At 45.1% G+C, this 22,463-nt stretch overlaps 2 long non-coding RNA genes across 2 annotated transcripts in view; both read left to right on the top strand.

Annotated features, from left to right (window-relative positions):
* The window catches only part of LOC142047356 (uncharacterized), an 87,767-nt gene extending 83,361 nt beyond the window's left edge, over positions 1 to 4,406 (top strand). Inside the window, exon 3 of the long non-coding RNA XR_012656601.1 lies at positions 3,828 to 4,406. This is a non-coding gene — a long non-coding RNA (uncharacterized LOC142047356). The remainder of the gene's footprint in view (positions 1 to 3,827) is intronic.
* A 1,602-nt stretch (positions 4,407 to 6,008) lies between these two features.
* On the top strand, positions 6,009 to 8,509 carry LOC142047355 (uncharacterized). Its single transcript, XR_012656600.1, has 2 exons — positions 6,009 to 6,102; positions 7,877 to 8,509. It is a non-coding gene; the product is annotated as an uncharacterized LOC142047355 (long non-coding RNA).
* The last annotated feature ends 13,954 nt before the right edge of the window (positions 8,510 to 22,463 follow it).

Here is a 22,463-nt window from a genome sequence, read left to right as displayed (position 1 = left end):
CTCCTTCCCCACTGTCGGAGTAGCTGGCAAGAAGGAACTGAAGGGCGGCTGGGTCGGCAGGGGTATATATCTGGCACCATAGCGGCGCCACTCCAGGGGGCGCCCTGCCGACCCACCAAGTGTTGCTAGGGTAAAAGTCTTCCGACGAACGTGCACGCGGCGCGCGCACACACTTAACTGGAATGGATATGAGCAACACATCTCGAAGAACAACAGTTACAAAGGTGAGTAACCGTGTTTTACAAATGCTGTGATATCTTTGTATTACGCCAACTGTCACCGCCAACAAAAGAGGATTTGTATAGAAAAGAACATCAGGTGACTTTCATCTGCAATGTAGAGTTACGTGTGTTAAGTCCAAAACTATATTGTTTTTCCTCTGTTGGTAGAAAAGTAGATGATTCCTATAAACTAAGGGCCCAGTCTTGCAACTTGATTAGCAAGCACAGACTCTTGCTCATAAATGAAGTTCTGTTGACTTTGGTGGGAATCTGCCAGTGACATTCCATGTGTGCAGTTCTTAGTTAAGAATTGGGCTTTCTGTTTATAGTCTTGCCTCCATACAACTACTACACTAAGCTAAATGCCCCTTGCAGATACTTCAGATTTAACCAAAAATGTATTTGAAAGTTTTTAACCTTATTTGGGATCCCAAAGTACTTGTTAATTGTCACCAGAATTTCAAATGTAGCATCCAATATAGATTCAAAAAATATTATATCCTAAAAAGATTACTAATAGTGTCTCTGTCAACCTTTAATGAATGATGATATCTATAGGAACCTGATTCTGATTTCACTTACACCAGGATAACTCCGTTGAATTTACTGGATTTATGTCCTGATTTATACCTTGTGTAACTGAGGTTAGAACAAGGCCCTAGAATTTTTGGAGACGTATGCAATTTGTAAAAATGTTCTGACCTTCTTACGGAGTTGAAAATAAATAAATAAATAAATAAATAGGGTGTGATTCTTCTCTGACCAGGTTTTCCATCCATTCTCTCTAGCCTCGCAGAGTGTTAATAGCCTCTGTTGAAAACTTCCCTGTCCTAGTCTGTTTACAACCTAATGGCAGACATGATGGAACAAGTAAGAGCTAAAAACAATAGATGAGAAATTTGGAGGATGGATGGACGGATGATGATCAAAATAAGGATGCATAGTGATATGCAGGTACCTCTTATTTATACATCTCTTGTTCCAAAATATGGTCCACAATTCATTTTGCATATATGTTTTCTCTTAACTCACTAAAATCAGAGCAAAATATCCTCCATAAAGGGCTCTGATTCTGATCTCAGTTACTCAGGTGTAAGCACAGAATAACTCTACTGACTTCAATGTTAATCAAAGCTCAGTGTGTCAATAGAGAGTTGAAGTTACACTAGCCTTCCTCTGGGAAGAGAATAATTAATATTAACTGGATAACCACTTTCATTTTAATTCTATTATATGAAATGTTTTTAAAAAGTACAGTGGCAGAAACAGCTGTTTTGGGGAGTCCATAGAGTGGTACAGTCTGGGATATGTCAGGCCCTAGCATGCAGCAAATAGCTATTGCAGCAAGAACACCAGAAACCAATAGAGCCTTATGGGTCCTAGTGCTGCTGAATGGGGGTTAGGAGGCAGACAACCTGTTCCCTTTAAAATATACAAAAGATAGAGAAGCAGGGGGAGCTTGACACTGCTTGAAGATCTTCTAAGGTGAGACGGGATCAACTGTCTGCCACTGTAGACACCAGATGTGAGAAGGCATGGTAACTGTGCCCAGAAGCCAGCCCCAAAGTAGGAAAATGGGTTGGGGGTCTATTGAGAGGGTGCAAGATCCTCTGCAGAGGTGGATTAAACATGGAACCTGAGCCTTTTTCTCCCCAAAGTAGGCACAGTTTTCAGAAGTTGGGAACAAAATCTGAAATCAGGCAAGTTACTAGCCCATATAACTGGAAACCATATTATTTTATTGGGAGAGGAAACATCAACATGAGCAAGAGCCAGAGTAATGTTAAATTAAAAGGTTGGTACTCTGTCTTGTGTGTTTGCATAAAATCTGAAGCGCTCAAATCCATTGACTCCAATGCAAGTTGCTTCACTACAATAAGCGTTTGAAAAGGCGGTGTAATTAAACACACCTCCCTAACTGAGAACACATAGTTCTATGCTAGCACTTCCCTTTGGACCAGAGTCATACTTGTGCAATCATAAATTATGAGCAAACAGCTAGGTAGATAGATACGCTTAGAGTACATGCCTAGTGGCTGGGTTTGACGTGTTTACATCATTAGCAATAAAATATTCATGAGTTCTTGTCAACAATCAGTACTGGATGGCCACCCTGATTATTATTTCTTCTTGTATCTTAACTCAGCATCATAAATGTTTAATCCCCATTAGAAATGATCAATGCTTTGGAAGTATTCAAAGATGATAATCTTGTTCAAATAGTAAGTAACCTTGGGGTATAATGGAACATTGCATGCCACTGTAGTTGATGATACTGGTAGCCTGTCCTCAGTCACCAGAAACATAAGGTTAAATGCTCCCATGGGTTCTTCATGTCTGTTTTTGTTAGTTTTTCAGATTTTATTTTATCTCTCTAAAAAGATATAGATATTCTTAAGAGAGAGAAGTAGATAAAGAGAACACAATTTTTTCCCCACTCAGGATTACAGCACAGTTCTATTAAAAATACACTGTTCTGTTTAGTCTTTTTGGGCTTACTCCTTTTGAAGTCAATAGGAGTTTCACCAATTTCAATTCTTGCAATGGGAGGATGGAACCCTAAATTAGCTAATCACCATCAATTCTTCCTCCTTCAGCAATACAACATAAAAATATATGGAGGATGAAACCCAGTTCAAATCTTTGCTAGAACAACTGTCATTAATTTATCCTTCATCAGAGCTAGAGCTTCCAAAAATAACGGCATAAAAAGAATTTCCAAGTTTCACCAAGTCACGTTAGTCTGCCATTTAAGGAAAAAAATGTTATTGGTACTGGTGCTATCCTCTGCACTCCAAAAATTCTTCCTGTATGAAACTCCAGACTTGAATGTCCTTGTGCATGCTGCTGGCATTCTAGCTAAAGGGATTTATGGTTTACCCTGTTTAGAGGCTACCCTTAAAGGTGTTCTCACCCCTAGCCCCCCTAATGGAGAGACAGCCCAGCCACTTCCTGCTCCTAAACCTGGATTTCGCCAAACTTGCTTGGGGCCAGATCTTTAGGCTGGGTCATCCTGTATCCGTGGAAAGATGAAAAAAGAAGGAATGATTTTTTTCAATCATTTGAAAACAATAAAGAAGTAGGATTGAATTATGTCTGATCCTGGTGTGGGTGATCGAGATGACCTTAGAAAAGGTCTCTGCAGGAGTAGTGCTGCTGTCTCCAAGCCTGAGGCCTGATTGTCATGACAAACCGTACAATTGCTGCCAAAGTGTAAAAACCACAAAACCCTCATGTATCTGTCAGGCCTAGGGATGATCTACTCAGGATGAGGCCTACCCAGTGTTAAATGGTTGATCACTGTGTCAGTCTGGATATGTCTCCTCCTCAACAAAATGGACCTTTTACGTGTTTAATGCATCTTATTTAAATAGAATGTAAGCAATTCTGGGTGTCTTCTACTTTATTCTGTGTTTGTATGATACCTAGTACAATGTGATAAGATAGCAATAAGTGTTTTCTAATGTAAAGTAAAACCATAGTATGAACAGATGCTGACTTTTGAAAAGTATGCTGAATGGGCTTCTAAAAGGCTATATTTGATATTTGACACATAGAAAATATTTGTGGTGTTTTGTAATACTACATTTTCGAAGTATATTTTAGAGGAGGATAATGTGGATGGTGTTTGGTGCATCAGGAAAGCCGCCTGATCAAGTGGGTTAGTTACTTCATGAGATGAGGGTTCTGACTCATAAGGCTCCTCATACCTTGCCTGGGACAAGTCTTGCCCCCGCAGCCCCTCTCCATCGTGTGTATTCCACGCCTACGCCCCCGGGCCGTGCTGCCTAGCGGGGTCGCACCTCTCCCGTAAAGGCCCTTCGCCCGGTCCACCTGGCCAGTGGTTCGCCGCATTCCATTCCATTGTGCATCGGGAAGACTTACCTTTATCGCACCCTCTATTGCTGCGCTGTGGGACACTTACCTTGAAGGATCCTGACATCTCCAGTGCCATGTTTGTCCTGGAAGCGTGAGTATGAGTGTGAGTGTGCCCCTCCCCCTGCCCCTTTGAGCTTAGCTATCAGTATAATAAATGTGCTGCTCTCTGCCAGACTCTGGTGGGTCATTAGACCTCCCTAAGCTTACTAGCTGGCCCAATTTCGAGCAACATTACTTACTAACTGGCCCAATTATGGGTAACAAGAATAACATTCCAAGTTTTATAGGTAGTATTCTGCATGAAGAGTGAGCGTACTGCCTCACTAAAGGATACTCAGAGGCTGACAAGCAAAGAACACACTGCACAGAGCTGGTGGCAAATAGATTTGACAATTAATGACATTCCTAACCTGATCCAAAATTAGCACCAAATGTTTTATTATAGTTGGGGGGGAAAGTGTAGATAATCCCTGCATATGAATCATAATGTGGCATTGGCATTTTTTGCCATTACCTTTCTGCCATTATAAAATAATCTCTAATTTGCTATTATTTGAAGTCTCTCTCTCTCTTTCTCTGAATTAGTGCTTTCCAAGAATTCCTTCCTCCTGGGCTTTCAGACTACATGTTCAAATATTTTAACCTGCATTATTCTAGGTTAAATCACACTTTATTTACTGCTTATATTTCTATCCACAAAGGAATCTATTGTGTATCACATATTCCACCTAAAGAGGGGAATGTCATTGGCTTTTTGTTTTAATCAATGTCAGAATATAATCCAAATTTGTAGCATGTTGGCCTAAAAACAGTCCTTTTGGGTAACACTACGTTTCTGATTCTCCAACCTTTACTCTCATGAGTAAACCTTATTTGTGCAAATGGTGCTACTGGAGTCAATAGAATTACTTGAGTGAATAGGGATTTCTCCTGGGAGTAAGGTTTCTGTATCACATCCTTAGTACGCTTCTGGAGAGTTGTGTGCACAATGACAAATAATGTGAAGCCAACACAGACATTTAAATTATCAAAGTAAACATTTCCATGTCAGAGTCAAGATAATCCTTCATTTCAGCTGCTTATCTAGGATCTGTCCTGCAGATCTGATGGGAGGTTTTAGCCCTTCCATAAAACTGTTATGGATGTATGTGCTTGAACTGAAAAAACCTTGTTTTTCCTATGGGTTTAGTAGAGAGCACATGCCCCTTGCAAAAAGGAAAAACAATCTCTGAAATACATATTATTTGCAAGGAAGTATGCTGTACATTTTTATACTATGTTTTCCAGTAAAGTATAGGCTAGTGAGTCAAATAATAAAAAGTGATACAAGTATGTCAAATGAGATCCACTTAAAATATCTGCAGTTAGTTTTTGGACACAGAGACTGTCTTCCTATATCTCCACAGAGCCTAGCACAATAGGGCTGTTACTGTAATGCAAATTATAATAGTGGAAATTAATAATAATTTTGCTCAGGTTTATCATCAGTTGCTTAGGCAACTGTCTCTGGAAATAAAAAACATAATGAATTTTAATTTCATATTTTTTTGCACATTACTGCAAACCATTTTTGTGGCTCACTTGCTTATGTTTCCCTTGGGAGATTATGCTAAACACATAATAGTATAGCAGATGGCCTCAGCATAGTGGATGCGGGGAGCAATAGATGAGATATCTTGATTTTAGTAAGGCTTTTGACAGTTCCACCTGACATTCTTATAAGCAAACTAGGGAAATGTGGCCTAGATCAGATTACTATAAAGTGGGTGTGAAGCTTCCTCCAGGCACCCAAATTGTGATTCAATTTGTCCCCCACCCCACTCCCCTGCCTCCAGCATGATGGAGTCTATCGGTAGTTCTTGGACACTCTTCTCAGGACTCTGATAGTTCTATTTTGCTTTGCAGGTTAACAGCAGGTGCAGTCCAATCCCTGAACCCTATTTGAAGAACGTTCCCCTGTAGCATATAGTCCCTGTCACTGGACACTCACAGGTTTTACCAGGTAAATTGCCTCTCAAAGAGGAAATACACACAGCTGGAGGGTTACAACTTAGGTTTCGGGTCCTCTATATCAGCACAGTACTGTAATATATTTATAGTGAAAACAAAGATGAATTTATTAACAAAGAACAGATTCAAGCGAGTATTGAGTGAGAATAATGGAAACAGAAATGGGTTACCCACAAAAAAAAAAAAGTATAATGCGCTTTCTAGAGACAGAGGGCTTGGCTACACTGGAGAGTTGCAGCGCTGGTGGTGGCTTTACAGCACTGCAACTCACTCACTGTCCACACTTGCAAGGCACATACAGCGCTATATCTCCCTGGCTACAGCGCTGGTTGTACTCCACCTCGACCTGGGGAATAACGACTATAGCGCTGCTGATGCAGCGCTGCTTTGCCAGTGTGGCCACCAAAAGCACTGTTATTGGCCTCCAGAGGTATTCAGAGGTATCCCAGAATGCCTGTTCAGCCACTCTGCTCATCAGTTTGAACTCTACTGCCCTGGCCTCAGGTGACCAAGCGTCAGACCCGCCCTTTAAATGCCCCGGGAATTTTTAAAATCCCCTTCCTGTTTGCTCAGCCAGGTGTAGAGTGCAATCAGTGAATCTTTCCAGGTGACCATGGCTCCACGTGGCAAATGAGCCCCAGCATGGAGCAATGGCGAGTTGCTGGACCTCATCAGTGTTTGAGGGGAGGAAGCTGTGCAATCCCAGCTGCGCTCCAGCAGTAGGAATTACGATACCTATGGGCAGATATCAAAGGCTATGCTGGAAAGGGGCCATGACTGGGACACGCTGCAGTGCAGGGTTAAAGTGAAGGAGCTGTGGAGCGCCTACTGCAAAGCCCGTGAGGGAAACCACTGGTCCAGTGCTGCCCCCGCAACCTGCCATTTTTACAAAGAGCTGGACGTGATACTTGGGGGTGACCCCACCTCTACTCTGAGGACCACAATGGACACTTCAGAGCAGGGAGAGGAGGAGGAGGAAAGCGAGAGTGAGGGTACTGGGGTGGAATGAGATACCCTGGAGTCCCAGAAGGCATGCAGCCAGGAGCTCTTCTCAAGCCAGGAGGAAGGTAGCCAGTCGCAGCAGCTGGTACTTGGTGGAGGACAAACAGAGGAGCGGATTCCCAGTAAGCGGCTTTTATTTTCAGGACTGAAATTTTTTGGGAGAGGAGGGAGGGTTAGGGCTGCATGCATGCCTACATGCGGAACAGAGCATTGATGTGGTCTATCACATCGTGGTAATCGGCCTCGGTAATCTCTTCAAAAGTTTCACCCAGAGCATGGGCAATGCACTTGCGCAGGTTTCTTGGGAGAGCCACTGTGGTCCTTGTCCCACTCAGGCTAACGGGTCTGCACCATTGTGCCGCGAGGGGTGGGGGGACCATTGCAAGACACAGGCAAGCTGCATAGGGGCCAGGGTGGAATCCGCATTGCAGTAGAAGACCTTCCCGTGCTTCCCAGGTGACCCGCAGCAGCGAAATATCTTCCAGGATAAACTCCTGTGGAAAATGTTGGGATAGTGTTCAGTATAGGTGCCCCCTGCAGCTGTTTGCTTTCCCCAACGCACAGAAACTCCGCGGACAGTACAGCCCTGAAAAAATCAGTCCCCCTTACTCACCATTTTGGGGCTCCCGTGAGTTATGTGCCCTCTCTTTGGGATGGGAAAATTATGCTATTGTGAAGACTGTTACCTTCCTTAACTGTGGGGGAATAACTGTCTGTTATAAACAATGCTGCCTCTGTTAAGTGTTGCATTTTTGCCTTTACAGATGCAACCTTGAAATCTTGGCTCCCCGTGTTATCAACGGCTGAGAGACTACAAAACCTCTGGGAGAAGCTGCAAAAAAGCAAAGAAGACATGCCGCAAGCAGTTATGCGGCACTCTGTCACAGAGAATCAAAAAGTGCAGGATTGGAGGGAAAGGGAAAGCAGAATCCGCCAGAAAAATGCAGTGGACAGGAAGAAAAGCACAAAGCAGCTGATAAGCATCCTGGAGCGCCAAGCAGACTCTATCCAGGCACTCGTAGCCATGCAGGCGGAGCACTACCGCATCCGCTGCCCCTGTCCCAAAGCTCTTTCCCTTGTGTCCCCATGTCAGCTCAAAACCCCCTTCCCCAGCATCCAGGTTCTTACCACCACCGCCAGCTGCCTCCAACACCTGTACATTCACCAAGCAGCCCTTAGAACTACAACCCTTACCCTCTGCACTCAACTCCCCTCACCATGCAGTATAGCCATCCTGAAATGCAGCAGTCATTGCACAGCACTCCAGACAAGACATATTCAAACCAGTGACTGTACAGTTCCCACCCCCCTCCCCTGCCCTTTTAGGTTCCCAAAAAGTTGTATGTCTGTCAATAAAGTAATTTACTTTTCAATAAATGAATTCTTGGCTTTGAAAACAGTCTTTATTATTGCAGAAAGTCAAAGATACCTTAGCCCAGGAAAGAAACAGGCACTGCAAATCAGCTTAGCAAACACAGATTCCTACTAACATTGTAACCACTTCACTTCACTCCCGTGCGAGGCACCAAACATTATTGTTGGTTTTCAGCCTCAAATTCCTCCCTCAAGGTATCCCTAATCCTTGCAGCCCTGTGCTGGGCCTCTAGTAGCCCTGCTCTCTGGCTGTCCAAATTCAGCATCCAGGCACTGAACCTCAGAGGTCCATGCCTGACTGAATCTTTCACCCTTCCCTTCACAAATATTATGGAGGGTACAGCACGCAGATATAACCGTGGGGATGCTGCTTTTCCCTATGTTCAGCTTCCCATACAGAGATGGCCAGCACCCCTTTAAATGGCCAAAAGCACACTCCACAGTCATTCGGCACCGGCTCGGCCTGTAGTTGAACCGTTCCTTGCTTCTGTCAAGACTCCCTGTGTACGGTTTCATGAGCCATGGCATTAACGGGAAGGCGGAGTCTCCAAGGATCACAGTGGGCATTTTGACGTCCTCTACTGTGATCTTCAGGTCTGGGAAAAAAGTCCCAACCTGCAGCTTCCTGAACAGGCCAGTGTTCTGAAAGATGCGTGCATCATGCACCTTTCCAGGCCAGCCTGTGCTAATGTCAATGAAATGCCCACGGTGATCCACAAGTGCCTAGAGAACCATGGAGAAATACTCCTTCCAATTAACGTACTCGGATGCTAGGTGGGGTGGTGCCAGAATAGGAATATGCGTCCCATCTATCATCCCTCCACAGTTAGGGAAACCTATTTGGGCAAAGCCATCCACAATGTCCTGCACGTTCCCCAGAGTCACGGTTCTTCTTAGCAGGATGTGATTAATGGCTCTGCAAACTTGCATCAACACGATTCCAGTGGTTGACTTTCCCACTCCAGACTGGTTCCCGACTGATCGGTAGCTGTCTGGAGTTGCCAGCTTCCAGACTGCAATAGCTACCCACTTCTCCACCGGCAGGGCAGCTCTCAATCTCATATCCTTATGCCGCAGGGTGGGATCGAGCTCAACACACAGTCCCATGAAAGTGGCTTTTCTCATCCGAAAGTTCTGCAGCCACTGTTCATCATCCCAGACTTCCATGACGATGTGATCCCACCACTCAGTGCTTGTTTCCTGAGCCCAAAAGTGGCGTTCCACGGTGCTGAGCATGTCCGTGAATGCCACAAGCAATTTCATGTCATATGCATTATGCAACTCGCTATCATCGTCGGACTCCTCACTGTCACTTTGGATCTTAAGGAATAGGCTCAACTGCCAAATGTGATGTGCTGGCGAGACTCGTCAGCATACTCCTCAGCAGTTTGGGCTCCATTTCCCACAGAAATCGCGCTGCACAGAAACCGTTGAAAGAGGCAAGATGGCACCAAACATGGACGGAAAAACAGGGATTGCTGGGATGTGAAGCGATGCATCACGGGGCATTGAGACAGGAAGCAGAATGACCCACACCCTCCGCCCGCTTCCCACAATCCATGGTGCCAGAATGGGAAGAGGTGCTCTGTGGGATAGCTGCCCATAATGCACCACTCCCAACACCGCTGCAAATGCTGCAAATGTGGCCACACTGCAGCGCTGGTAGCTGTCAGTGTGGCCACACTGCAGCGCTTTTCCTACACAGCTGTACAAAGACAGCTTTAACTCCCAGCGCTGCACACATGCAGTGTAACCAAACCCTAAGACTTAGTAGACTACAGCCCTTACCAGTTCCTCACCCTCAGAGTCTTTCTGCAGAGCTGCAGGATCCATTCTTTCATGAATCACTCCTTTCCACCAACATTGTTCCTCAGTGAAATGGATAACAGGGTGATTTCCTTGTTGTCCTTTGAAATGCGTTCCTGTTGTTTTGCTCCCACTGTGTTGACACCATGTTGAATTCCCATCCCCCCATCAACCTGTTTCAATTTTACATGCAAATGTAGCTCCCATTTTTCTTGTTTCACACTGCTTAATCTATATGCGAGAGATTCCTTCTAGTCTGGAAGAAACCTGTTTCTCCTTTTGTTTGGTTACAGACTTTAAAGCCTAATATTAGTAAGTATACATAATTCCTTATATAGTGTTAATACATGCACTTCAAAGTGATGTTAATGACCAGTGTGTCACCAGCTTTCAGTTGATACCTCAGATGACGTTCTTTATAGATAAATGCTGACAGCAATGTGTTCGGTGTAGTGAGTTTGTTGGGCCTCATAGGAGCTGCTGATGGAACAGTGAACTCTTTGCCAGTTGGCACTGGTGAATTCTTAAGATCCATTGGGTGCAAAAGTGGTTGAAGGATCATACTCAAGAGTACTTTTCAATGATTCGCTGTCAGACTGGGGAGACTTATCTAGTGATGTCCCATAGGGGTCTGTCTTGGGTCTGGTACTAGTCAATATTTTCATTAACGACTTGGAAAATGTAGTGAAGAGTATGCTTATAAAATTCATGGAGGACACTAAGATGGGAGGGATTGCACACACTTTGGAGGAGAGTTCAAAACGAGTTTGACAAATTGGAGAATTGGTTTGAAATCAATAAGGTGAAATTAAATAAAGACAAGTAAGTGTAACACCTAGACTTAAAGAGGAAAAGTCAAATGCACAACTACAAAATTGGGAACAACTGGCTAGGCATCCTGCTAAAAAGGATCTAGTAGTGATAGTGGATAATAAATTTGTCATGAGCTTTCCTAAGACACCCGACATGACAAACTTTGTATTGGATACCACACAATCATTTTACAAGGATGAACATGGGGGTGCTGGATGTTCCCCCAAGGTACAGTTTGTTGTGTCAGGTGTCTTTAGAAGGCTCATGATGCACTGAGCATTGTTGTTACAGTGATGTTAGAGTAATGTTATAGGTTATAATTTCATGTATGTAGTTATGAGGCTGAAAATGTATCTTCATGGCTTAAAATAAGCCTAGGCAAAAACTCTCCAAGAGCAGAGAGGCAGTTCATCAGGGCATATATGGGACAAACCCAGCCCAGCCTCACAGGAACAAAAGACGCTGGCCTAGGCAGCAACAAAGGCGGGGGAAGCAAAGCCAAAAGGGAAGAAAGGACATGATAAAAGGGAGAGACGGTTGCCATGCTCTCTCTCGCCCACCACACCAAGCAACTGAAGTGCTGATCAAAGGGGAGAGCCTGGCTGAAGAGCAACCAGCCAGCCTGTGGTGAGAAGCAGCTAAGTTTGTGAGAGCATTGAAAGCGTTAAAATCAGCTTAGAATGTGTTTATTTCATTTGACCAAATCCAACTTCATAGAATATCAGGGTTGGAAGGGAAGGGTCATCTAGTCCAACCCCCTGCTCAAAGTAGGACTAATCCCTAGACAGATTTTTGCCCCAGATCCCTAAATGGTCCCCTCAAGGACTGAACTCACAACTCTGGGTTTAGTAGGCCAGTGCTCAAACCACTGAGCTATCCCTCCCTGTTATGCTTTGACATATAATCACTTAAAAATTATCTTTGTAGTTTAATAAATCTGTTTGTTTATTCTACCTGAAGTAGTGCATTTGGTTTGAAACGTGTCAGAGACTCCCCTTGGGATAACAGGCCTGATACATATCAATTTCTTCGTTAAATTAATGAACTCATTTAAGCTTGCAGCATCTAACGGGCATAACTGGACACTGCCAGACAGAGATTCCTAGGGTTGTGTCTGGGACTGGATGTATTGGCTAGTGTCATTCAGTTGTACATAGCTGGGAGCAGCTTACATGCCAGAGGCTGTGCATGAACAGCCCAGGAGTGGGTTTCTCACAGCAGAGCAGGATAAGGCTGGTTCCCAAAGTCAAGGATTGGAGTGACCTAGCAGACTACCAGTCCAGTCACACCAGAGGGGAGCGTCACAGTGATATGTTAAGGGTCATTACAAAGAGGACTGTGATCAATTGTTCTCCATATCCACTGAAGATAAGACAAGAAGTAATCTTAGGGAAAAATTCTAACTATAAGGACTATAGGCTTCCAAGGGAGGTTATGGAACCCCTCACTGGAGGTTTTTAATAACAGGTTAAACAAACATGTTAGGGATTGTCTAGTTATGGTCCTGCCTTAGTGCAGGGGACTGGACTAGATAATCTTTTAAGGTCCCTTCCAGCCCTACATTTTTATGATCCTATGATCATCACCTTTTGTTATTTCTAAAAGCCATTTTATATCGTGCTTTTCATGACAGTGGCCTAGAGTTGTGTGTGTTTGGGGTTTTTATTTAAAATATTAGTAAATGTTGGTTTCACATTTACATTGTGCTAGCACAGGGGTTCTCAAACTGGAGGTCTGGACCCCTTAGGAGGTCGCAAGGTTATTACATGGGAGGGTTCACGAACTGTCAGCCTCCACCCCAAATCCCACTTTGCATCCAGCATTTATAATGGTGTTAAATATATAAAAACGTGTTTTTAATTTATAAGGGGGGGGTCACACTCAGAGGCTTGCTATTTGAAAGGGGTCACCAGTACAAAAGTTTAAGAACCACTGTGCTAGCACCTGTTGTGCTTGACAAGACAAGACAAAAAACCCCCACAAATCTGAATAAGAAACCAGTTTCATTATAGAGATTTTACATGCAAACCTTCATATCCTGGCTGGCGATCTTGCTATACTTCTGATGGTCCACTGTGAAATATACCTCTTAAAAATTTAAACCAAGGGCCTTCAGTGTATCCATGACTGTGTGTGAACCCTCTTGTGCTTAACATAGTAAGAGCAAGTAGTGATGGCCTGAAGAGAAGTATGTAGTCTGGGGTAAGTGTTGTATAGACAAAACCAGACAGGATCGTTTTAGGGGTCAAGACAAAGATGCCACATTTATTAATGATCTATAACTACTAGCAAATACCTCAATGCTTATACACATACACCAAATGTTCTGCAGCTGCTGGATAGTCACCAGTCCTGATTGTAGCTAAAGTTCGTGGCTTGAGTTCGCAGCTTGGGATCGTAGCTCGTGGCAGCTAACTGGCCAGGAAAGCTGAGCACGAGGAGGAGCCGGGTCTCTGTCGGGCGCTTACCGATGCCTCTGTTGATAGCAGAATGTTACCCAAAGTCTCTTATCTCACCCTTCTTTTCATAGGCTTTTAGTTTGGATTCAAAGTCTATAGGTCTTGCTGTGTCACGCCGCCTCTGGGTTTGGTGCTTGATCACCCATCAATTGCAGGAGTGACTTTCAGCCTCGGACCTGGCTTTGATCTTCCTTTTGTTGTTTCTTTTGTCCTTTTCTTTTTAGAGTGGATGCTTCTTACTCTGTTTAGGGCTGTTGTCTGCGTCTTCAGCCATTGGTATTTGAATTTTATCTCATCAGGACGGGCTGGCGCTGGAGGTTGATTCTATCACCCATACATACCTCATTCACACATCTAAACTAGACTAATAAAATTACAGCAGGGCTTGCAAAAATGGAGGCTGCAGCACAAGCCTTCCACAAAATGGAGTAAGCATTTTAAAATGGGGTTTGAATTACAATAGTGCACAGAAGTTACAATGTAGGCAAAATGGTGAGTGTAATGAAATGGTGAACGGAAGTTACATTGTAAGTAATATGGCAAGTGTAATGAAATGGTGAACGGAAGTTACAATGATACAGTGAATAACTAAAAACAATTTCATTCACATCAGTTCTACATAAGGCACTTGAAGCGGGAAGGGAGTCTTTACTGCCTGGTGCTATGTGAATCTGAAACTTGAAATTTTATGAAGTGTATTGTTACTGACCTGTACATTTACACTGAATGTTTACAACAGGGCACAGAGGAACTTGCATTCTCTGCTCTCGTAAGCTTAGACTCCAAGTAAGACAAATACAGGAAAACACACAAAGAAAGAAGAAGTTGGGGATTTGTAATGCTGAAAAAAAGGAAGTAGGGATTTCTTCAAGTGAATTTTAAGAAATTTGATGATGAAAATAGAGGATAATTGGTAGATGAGGTAGGAGGACTGTTCCAAGTACAAGATGTAGAGGAAGGGCACAAAGCTGATAGTAGAAGGAAATAAGGGGAGGAGTAAGGTGGGAGGATTGGGAAGGGCATAAGTAGTAGTAGGAAGACTAGGGGAAAATGAAAGCAGAGATGAGGGGGCAAGATTATGTGCAAGACTTCATAATGTAGATGAGGTGAGAATACCTTTACCTTTAGTATAGCTATTGTATGGTATGTTTCCTTCCCACAGTCTTCAGACTCTAAGATATGAACAGAAAACAGTATTCAGAGGAATGATTAAATGTTTCTGGGAGTACCTATTCCAAACTATTATATCTGCAACATCTCACTTTCTTTCACACACATGGTAAAAGAAGTGATGATGTAGACAAGTCTTTCATCCTCATTTGCTGTTCAGCAGCTGGTTTGCAAAAGAGTGCAGCTGCCATGAAAAGATGTCACCTTGACAAGAGAAATCAATGGGAAATTTTGTCAGTGTCTATAGAACCGTATACACATTTAGTGATCAAATGCACATACTGGAAATGTTATCCATGACTGCGACCTTGAAGTGAGAGATCCTGTGGATAGAATGCAAAAGGGTATAATACCTCTCTTTCTGAGATGTGTCTTGCCTATAGTTAGAATGGTTTAAACAATGGAAAGATTTTTGATGCTTCAGCCCCCCATACATGCCGCTTCTATGATCAGCTTCATGGCATTCTAGGGGGCGACCCTACAACTACCCCACCACTGTCCATGGACACCTGCAAGGGGGGAGTCTCACACAACAGGGAGGAGGATTTTGTGGATGAGGAAGAGGAGGAGGAGAATGCGCAGCAGGCAAGTGGTGAATCTGTTCTTCCTGACAGCCAGGATCTTTTTATCACCCTGGAGCCAGTACCTTCCCAAGGTGGGATCCCTGCCCCTGAAGCTGGAGAAGGCCCCTCTGGTGAGTGCACATTTGTAACTACAGTACAGGGTTTAAAAGCAATAGTGTTTAATGTTTGAGTTGCCCTGAAGACTTGGAATGCATGTGCAGCCAGTACTGCTGCTGGAAAAGTCTGTTAACGTGTCTGGGGATGGAGCAGGAATCCTCCAGGGACATCTCCGTGAAGCTCTCCTGGAGGTACTCTGAAAGCCTTTGCAGAAGGTTTCTGGGGAGGGCTGCCTTATTTCGTCCTCCACGGTAGGACACTTTACCATGCTAAGCTAGTAGCAAGTAGTCTGGAATCATTGCAGCACAAAGCATGGCAGTGAATGGTTCTGGGTTTTGGTCGCATTCAAGCAACATTTGGTTTACATCTTTCTGTGTTAGCCTCAGGTGAGTGATATCATTCAAGGTCACCTGGTTGAAACAGGAAAATTTTTGTAAGGGAACAGTAAAAGGACCCCATTCATGCTGGGCTGTTTGTGTTTGACTAAAAGGGATCATCCCAGAGAATAGCCAAGTGGTGGGGGGAAGGGGGAAGGGATCATCCCAGAGAATAATCACACTGTGGGGTGGGAGGGGGTGTGTGCTGCACATCCACCCGAAAACCGCAGTCCCTCCTTTTAAATGTGAAACCCAACCGGCATTGCTTGCTATGGGAAAGGAGGGCGCTGCAGTTTGAAACCATTCCCACATGTTATCAAGGTGTAAGATGCCAACCCCGCGTATCCACTGGCTTATCATGGCTGCCTGGAAACCAAATTCTGTTGCCCAGCCATGTGTGAGGTGTCACCATAACGGCAGGTGCTCAATATAAAAGGCAAAATGTGACTTTGTACCTAAAGCATACGTGATGTCTGCTGTGAATTGTTTGCTTCACTGTAAAAGTCTCCTTTTGATCTCAGAAATGTATCATCTTAAATTTTACTCTCCCTTTTTATCCCCCCGCAGGTGCAAATGTTTCTATGCTCTCCCTATCATCTCCGTCCCTGAGGTTATTGCAGATTAGAAGGCAAAAAAAACCCCACTTGTGATGTCATGTTTTTCGAGCTCATGCAGTCCTCCCACACTGATAGGGCACAGCTGAATGCATGGAGGCATTCAGTGGCAGAGTCCAGGAAAGCATTAACTGAGCACGATGAGAAGAGGCAGGATGCAATGCTGAGGCTAATGGGGGAGCAAACCGACATGCTCAGGCATCTGGTGGAGCTGCAGGAAAGCCAACAAGAGCATAGACCACCCCCTTGCATCCACTGTATAACCACCTGTCCTCCTCCCCAAGTTCCATATCCTCCTCACCCAGATGCCCAAGAACACGGGGAGGGGAGGCTCTGGACAATCAGCCATTCCCCTCCAGAGGATGGCCCAAGCAACAGAAGGCTGTTATTCAAACAGTTTTGATTTGTAGCATGGCTACAATAAGCGATGTGGCCTTATCCTTCCCTCCTCCCCCACCCCACCCCACCCGGGCTACCTTGTCAGTTATCTCACTTTTTTTTAATTAATAAAAAAAGAATGCATGGTTTCAAAACAATAGTTACTTTATTTCTTTTGCCAGCTGTGATCAAAGGTGGGGAGGGTGATTGGCTTACAGGAACTTAAAATCAACAAAGGGGGCAGGTTTGCATCAAGGAAAAACACACACACCTGTCACACTGTGGCCTGGCCAATCATGAAACTGGTTTTGAAAGCCTCTCTGATGCACAGCGCGCCTAGCTGCGCTCTTCTAATCGCCCTGGTGTCTGGCTGCTCAAAATCAGTTGCCAGGCAATTTGCCTCAACCTCCCACCCTGCAGTAAATGTCTCCCCCTTAATCTTTCAGATATTATGGAGCACACAGCAAGCAGCAATTACAATGGGAATATTGGTTGCACTGAGGTCTAACCTAATCAGCAAACAGTGCTAGCGAGCTTTTAAACATCCAAAGGCACATTCCACCACCATTTTGCACTTGTTCAGCCTGTAGTTGAACTGCTCTTTACTACTGTCCAGGCTGCTTGTGTATGGATTCATGAGCCATGGGAGCAAGGAGTAGGCTGGGTCCCCAAGAATAACTATTGGCATTTCTACTTCCCCAATGGTAATTTTCCGGTCTGGGAAATAAGTCCCTTCTTGCAGCTGCTCGAACAGCCCAGAGTTCCTAAAGGTGCGAGCGTCATGCACCTTTCCTGGCCATCCCATGTTGATGTCGGTGAAACATCCCTTGTGATCCACCACTGCTTGCAGCACCATTGAGAAGTACCCCTTGCAGTTTATGTACTGGTTGGCAAGGTGGTCCGGTGCCAAGATAGGGATATGCATTCCATCTATCGCCCCACCACAGTTAGGGAACCCCATTGTAGCAAAGCCATCCAGTATGACCTGCACATTTCCCAGAGTCACTACCCTTGATAACAGAAGGTCAGTGATGTATTGGCTGCTTGGATCACAGCAGCTCCCACAGTAGATTTGCCCACTCCAAATTGATTCCCAACTGACAGGTAGCAATCAGGCGTTGCAAGCAGGGCACTGGAGCCAGGGCCGTCCTTAGCCATAGGCAGAATAGGCAGCCGCGTAGGGTACCACTCTGCCTGGGGGCACCACTCTGCACTTTCTAGGACCCAGCAGCCCTGCTCTTACATGCTCCACTGCTTCCCGTCTGTCTGGGGAGCCCAGACAGACGGGAAGCAGTGGAGCATGTAAGAGCAGGGCTGCTGGGTCCTAGAAAGAGCAGAATGCTGCACAGTCTAAGGGAAGGGATTTGCTGCTGGGGTCTCTGGGAAGGGGAGGGGGTAGGGGTTGGGGAAGGAGCTCACTTGTGAGTGTGACTCTTTCCCCCCCGCTGAGGTGAGGTGAGGCTGGCTCTGGAACCAGTATCCTTTGTTGTCCCCCATAACATCCATTCTTCTCCCCCCATGCCCCACAGAGCACACCCTCCTTTCTCCCTCCTCCTCAGGAGCATCCCTTTCTCTCTCCTCCCTCCCCTCCGTCAGGGCTGGGTTGGGTGAGGTGCTGGGGTGTAGGTGGGGGGAGGAGGCTGCCTGCCTGCCTGCTGAGGAACGAAAGTGAAAGTAACTTCACTTCCTTGGCAGCGAGCCAGGATTGGAATGTCACACAGGGCTGGGTTGGGGTTAGCCAGATGTGTGAAAAATCAGGATAGGGGATTGGTGTAGGGTGAGCAAATATCCCTATTTTATAGGGACAGTCCCAATTTTGGGGTCTTTTTCTTATATTGGCTCCTTTTACCCCCCTCCCCCCACCTCTGTCCTGAGTTTTCACACTTGCTGTCTGGTCACTCTAGGTGGGGGTAATTGGTACCTATATAAGACAGCCCGAAATATCGGGACTGGCCCTATAAAATCAGGACATCTGGATCTGGTCACCCTAGCTGGGGAGCACCTCTCCCCCGGGCTGGCAGCTGCCAGCTATCCATCTCATCCGGGAGGAGCTGCACAGGGCAGGATGAGCTGCTGTGGCTCCATGGGTTGACTGCTGAGATAAGATGCTGTGCAAATTCACCATGGTTTCGTAAGGCTGGTGGTGTGCCATTGGCTGTGATTGGACCTGAAGGGTTTGCTGCTGCGTTGCCACTCTTGCACCGCAAGAGATGGATTTTGGGGTCTACTGCAGCTGTTGGACCACAGGCTGGGGGGTGAGCAACATGAAAAGCAGCACTGTGTTGCCATTTAGAATTGTCAATTTAACAACTTTGTTGCCAAAAAAATTCCTTGCTAACAATCCTGAATCCAATTTCAATATTTTTTTTTAAATCAATATCTTAGCCCAAAAACAGAAAATTAAGTTGTTGACAATTATTAGTGGCAAAGTTTGGTTTAGGCAGGGAGTGGCCAGTTTCATCAGAGAAACAAAAAATTTGACTGACTTTCCTATAGCCTGTTACTCCTGAAACAGCCCTCCAACAACAGTAATAAGCTCATCTCCTTACAAGTGTATAAAGCATGGAGGTCGGCAAACCTATGGGCACACGGTGCCAAAGGTGGCAGAGTGAGCTGATTTTGATGGTATGCAGCGGCAGGCTGACGGCTCAGCCCCATCACTGCTCTGGGGTTCCAGCTGCTGCCCTATTGCCAGCTGGATACCGGCCGCTGCCCACTCAGCGCCTGCTGCTGGCCGGGGGCCCCAAGGAAACCCCCAGGCTGGCAACGGGCTGAGCAGGCCGGCTGAACCACTCAACCTGCTGTCAGTAACTGGGGTTCCATTCACGCAGCGGGCTGAGTTGGGCTGGTGGCAGGCTGAGCAAGGCCGGTGGGGTTGAGTGGCTCAGTCTGGCTGCCAGTGCTGGGGTGCCAGCCAGCACCAGTCCTTTGCTACTCCGGGTTCCCGGCGCTGGCCTTGCCAGTCAGGAACCCACCTCCGGCCCCACTCTGCTCCTGCTAGCCTGGGTGAGCAGAATCCCAGGCTGGTAGCGGGCTGAGGGGGGTTGGCGGCCGATCCTGGCTGGCAGGAAGTTGGTGGTCAAACCACACCAGCAGCGGGCTGAGCAGGGCCTGGGATCCTTGTCTAGGGTTCCGGTCACCAGCCCCACTCAGCCTGCTGCCGGTCTGGGGTTTCATTTACTCAGCTGGCAGTTGCCTGAGCAGGACCAGAGGTCAGGACTTTGCCACTCGTATTCTACTGAGCGTACATTCTAATTCTACTTCTAATTCTACATTCTAATGAGTGTACATTGCCACTCGTATTCTACTGACAATTCCTGTAACAGTAGCATCAGGAGAACAGAATTTCTCAAAACTAAAGCTCATTAAAAACTATCTCCGCTCTACAATGAGTCAGGAACGCTTAACTGGTCTTGCTATTCTTGCAATCGAACAAGACACGACTTTGTCTTTGTCATACGATGATATTATTACTGCTAAAAAAGCCAGAAAGATTGCGTTTAATTAAAAACAAATCTTTGTTTCAATACCTCTTCATATAAATTTCCAATAAATTTTTTTTGACAAATTTAAAAAACTATATTATTTGCATCATTCTGTCAAATCAGAATTTTTTCTGTAGTGCTACTTCTTTAGTGCTAGTGCATCAGCATGACAGTGTGCTTCATTAAGTTAAACTGGTTTTAATAACGTGAATGTGGCAAGTTTTCCAGTACTTATGGTTATATTTGTGTTGCTAAGAGCAGATCAGGAACAGGGGCACCAGTTTAATAATCTCACCTAGGGCACCATAAATCCTAAAGATGGCCCTGACTGGAGCTGTGCTCTGGCTCTGCTCCAGCTCCAGGCAAAAAGCTGCAGCTTCACTGCTCCGGGCTCCTGCTCTGGGCTTCGCTCCAAAGTCCTGGTTGCAAGCTTCCACAGGGCTATCGCCACTTGCTTCTCAACTGTCACAGCAGCTCTCATCTTGGTATTCCTGCACTTCAGAGCTGGGGAAAGCAACTCACAGAGTTAAAGGAAAATGGCTTGATGCATGTGAAAGTTTCGCACCCACTGTGAATCATCCCATACCTGCAACACTATGCGGTCCCACTAGTCTGTGCTTGTTTGCCGGGCCCAGAATTGGCATTCCACTGTATCAACCAGTCCCACTGCTGCCATGATGTCCCAATTGCCACAGCCCATGCTTTCCAGGAACGTCTGTGTCGATATCCTCCTCACAATTCTCCTCGTGCTGCCATCTCTTAGCCAGGTTCTGCACATGCTACAGAATAATGTGCTAGGTGTTTACTATGCTCACAACAGCAGCAGTGAGCTGAGCAGGCTCCATGCTTGCTGTGCTATGGCGTCTGCATGGGTAACCCAGGAAAAAAAGTGTGAAACGATTGTCTGCCATTGCTTTCATGGAGGGAGGGAGGGGAGAGTGACGACATGTACCCAAAACCACCCGCAACAATGTTTTTGATCCATCAGGCATTGGGAGCTTAACTCAGAATTCCAATGGGCAGCGGAGACTACAGGAACTATGGGATAGCTACCCACCGCTCTGTGAGTCAATGCTAGCCATGGTATTGAGGATGCACTTCGCCAACTTAATGCGCTTAGTGGGGACATACACAATCAACTGTATAAAATAGATTTCTAAATATCGACTTCTATCAAATTGACCTAATTTTGTAGTGTAGACATACCCTTAGAAAACATGCAGTTGGGACTAGCTAAGCCGGACTCTTATTAAACAAAAGGCAAAATGAGAAAGATAAAAAATAAGGTGGGGAAGGGAAAGGACACATAAGGGAGGAGGTGACAAAAGGAATGCAATTCTTACATTTCATGTATTGTGCAGTACTTAGCTGAAGTCGGTGGAGGTGGTGATATTATTTGTTCCTGTCCTTGTTTTGGGGCTGGTCAGGACACTGAGGGTCTACTGCTGTCAAGGTGGATTGTGGTGTTACAGCCATGATGGGCTTCTTTAAATTCACATGTCCTCTGGTGCTTTGTTTCCCTTCCAAAGAGTCTTTTAAGGTCCCCTAAAAGGGGGTGATAGGTAGAGTAGTACATCCCGTGATTATTTTGCCTACTAATTAGACCTAATTTCTGACCCACCATTAATTTTCTATTACCTTCTCCTTTTGTTTACTATTCATATCATCAACACAGTCCTTGGGCACTATCACTAGACCTTTTTGTTAGCTTTAATTCAGTCTGGCTCCCTTTTGTACCTTTCCCTAAACAATTCTATACAGTAATCTGAGCTGAACGTTTGATACCTTGGACAGCTTAGCGTATAGGCCTCTGAACAACAGTCCCATCACCAAATCCAGATTGCTTTGGGTTGAATTTTGGTTTGAAATCGACAGACATTGGGAAGTTGTATTTTTCTCTCAGTCAGTAGTTTCTGAAAAATACATATTCATTTGTAGCTGAAAGCCCATGCTGTTGCACGAGTATTTCATAAAGGCATCTGAGTTTAAAGAAAGAAGAAGCTGAAAATGGCTGACAATTTAAGAAATTGGATGGTAACAGACTGCAACTCCCAATGATGATTGAACCTGGTGATATTCTGAACATAAAGAGCTCACTACCCATGGTTAGTTGTTTCATAACAGGCTTCAGATTCCCATACAGAGTAATCCTGGACTCGTATTTCATAGATTGAAATAAACAAAATACTGTATTT

Source organism: Chelonoidis abingdonii, chromosome 10 (genome assembly GCF_003597395.2).
Source record: "Chelonoidis abingdonii isolate Lonesome George chromosome 10, CheloAbing_2.0, whole genome shotgun sequence".
In the NCBI taxonomy this organism is placed as follows: Eukaryota; Metazoa; Chordata; order Testudines; family Testudinidae; genus Chelonoidis; species Chelonoidis abingdonii.
Note: the sequence above shows the minus strand (reverse complement) of the source record. Positions and strands in the feature narration are given on the sequence as shown.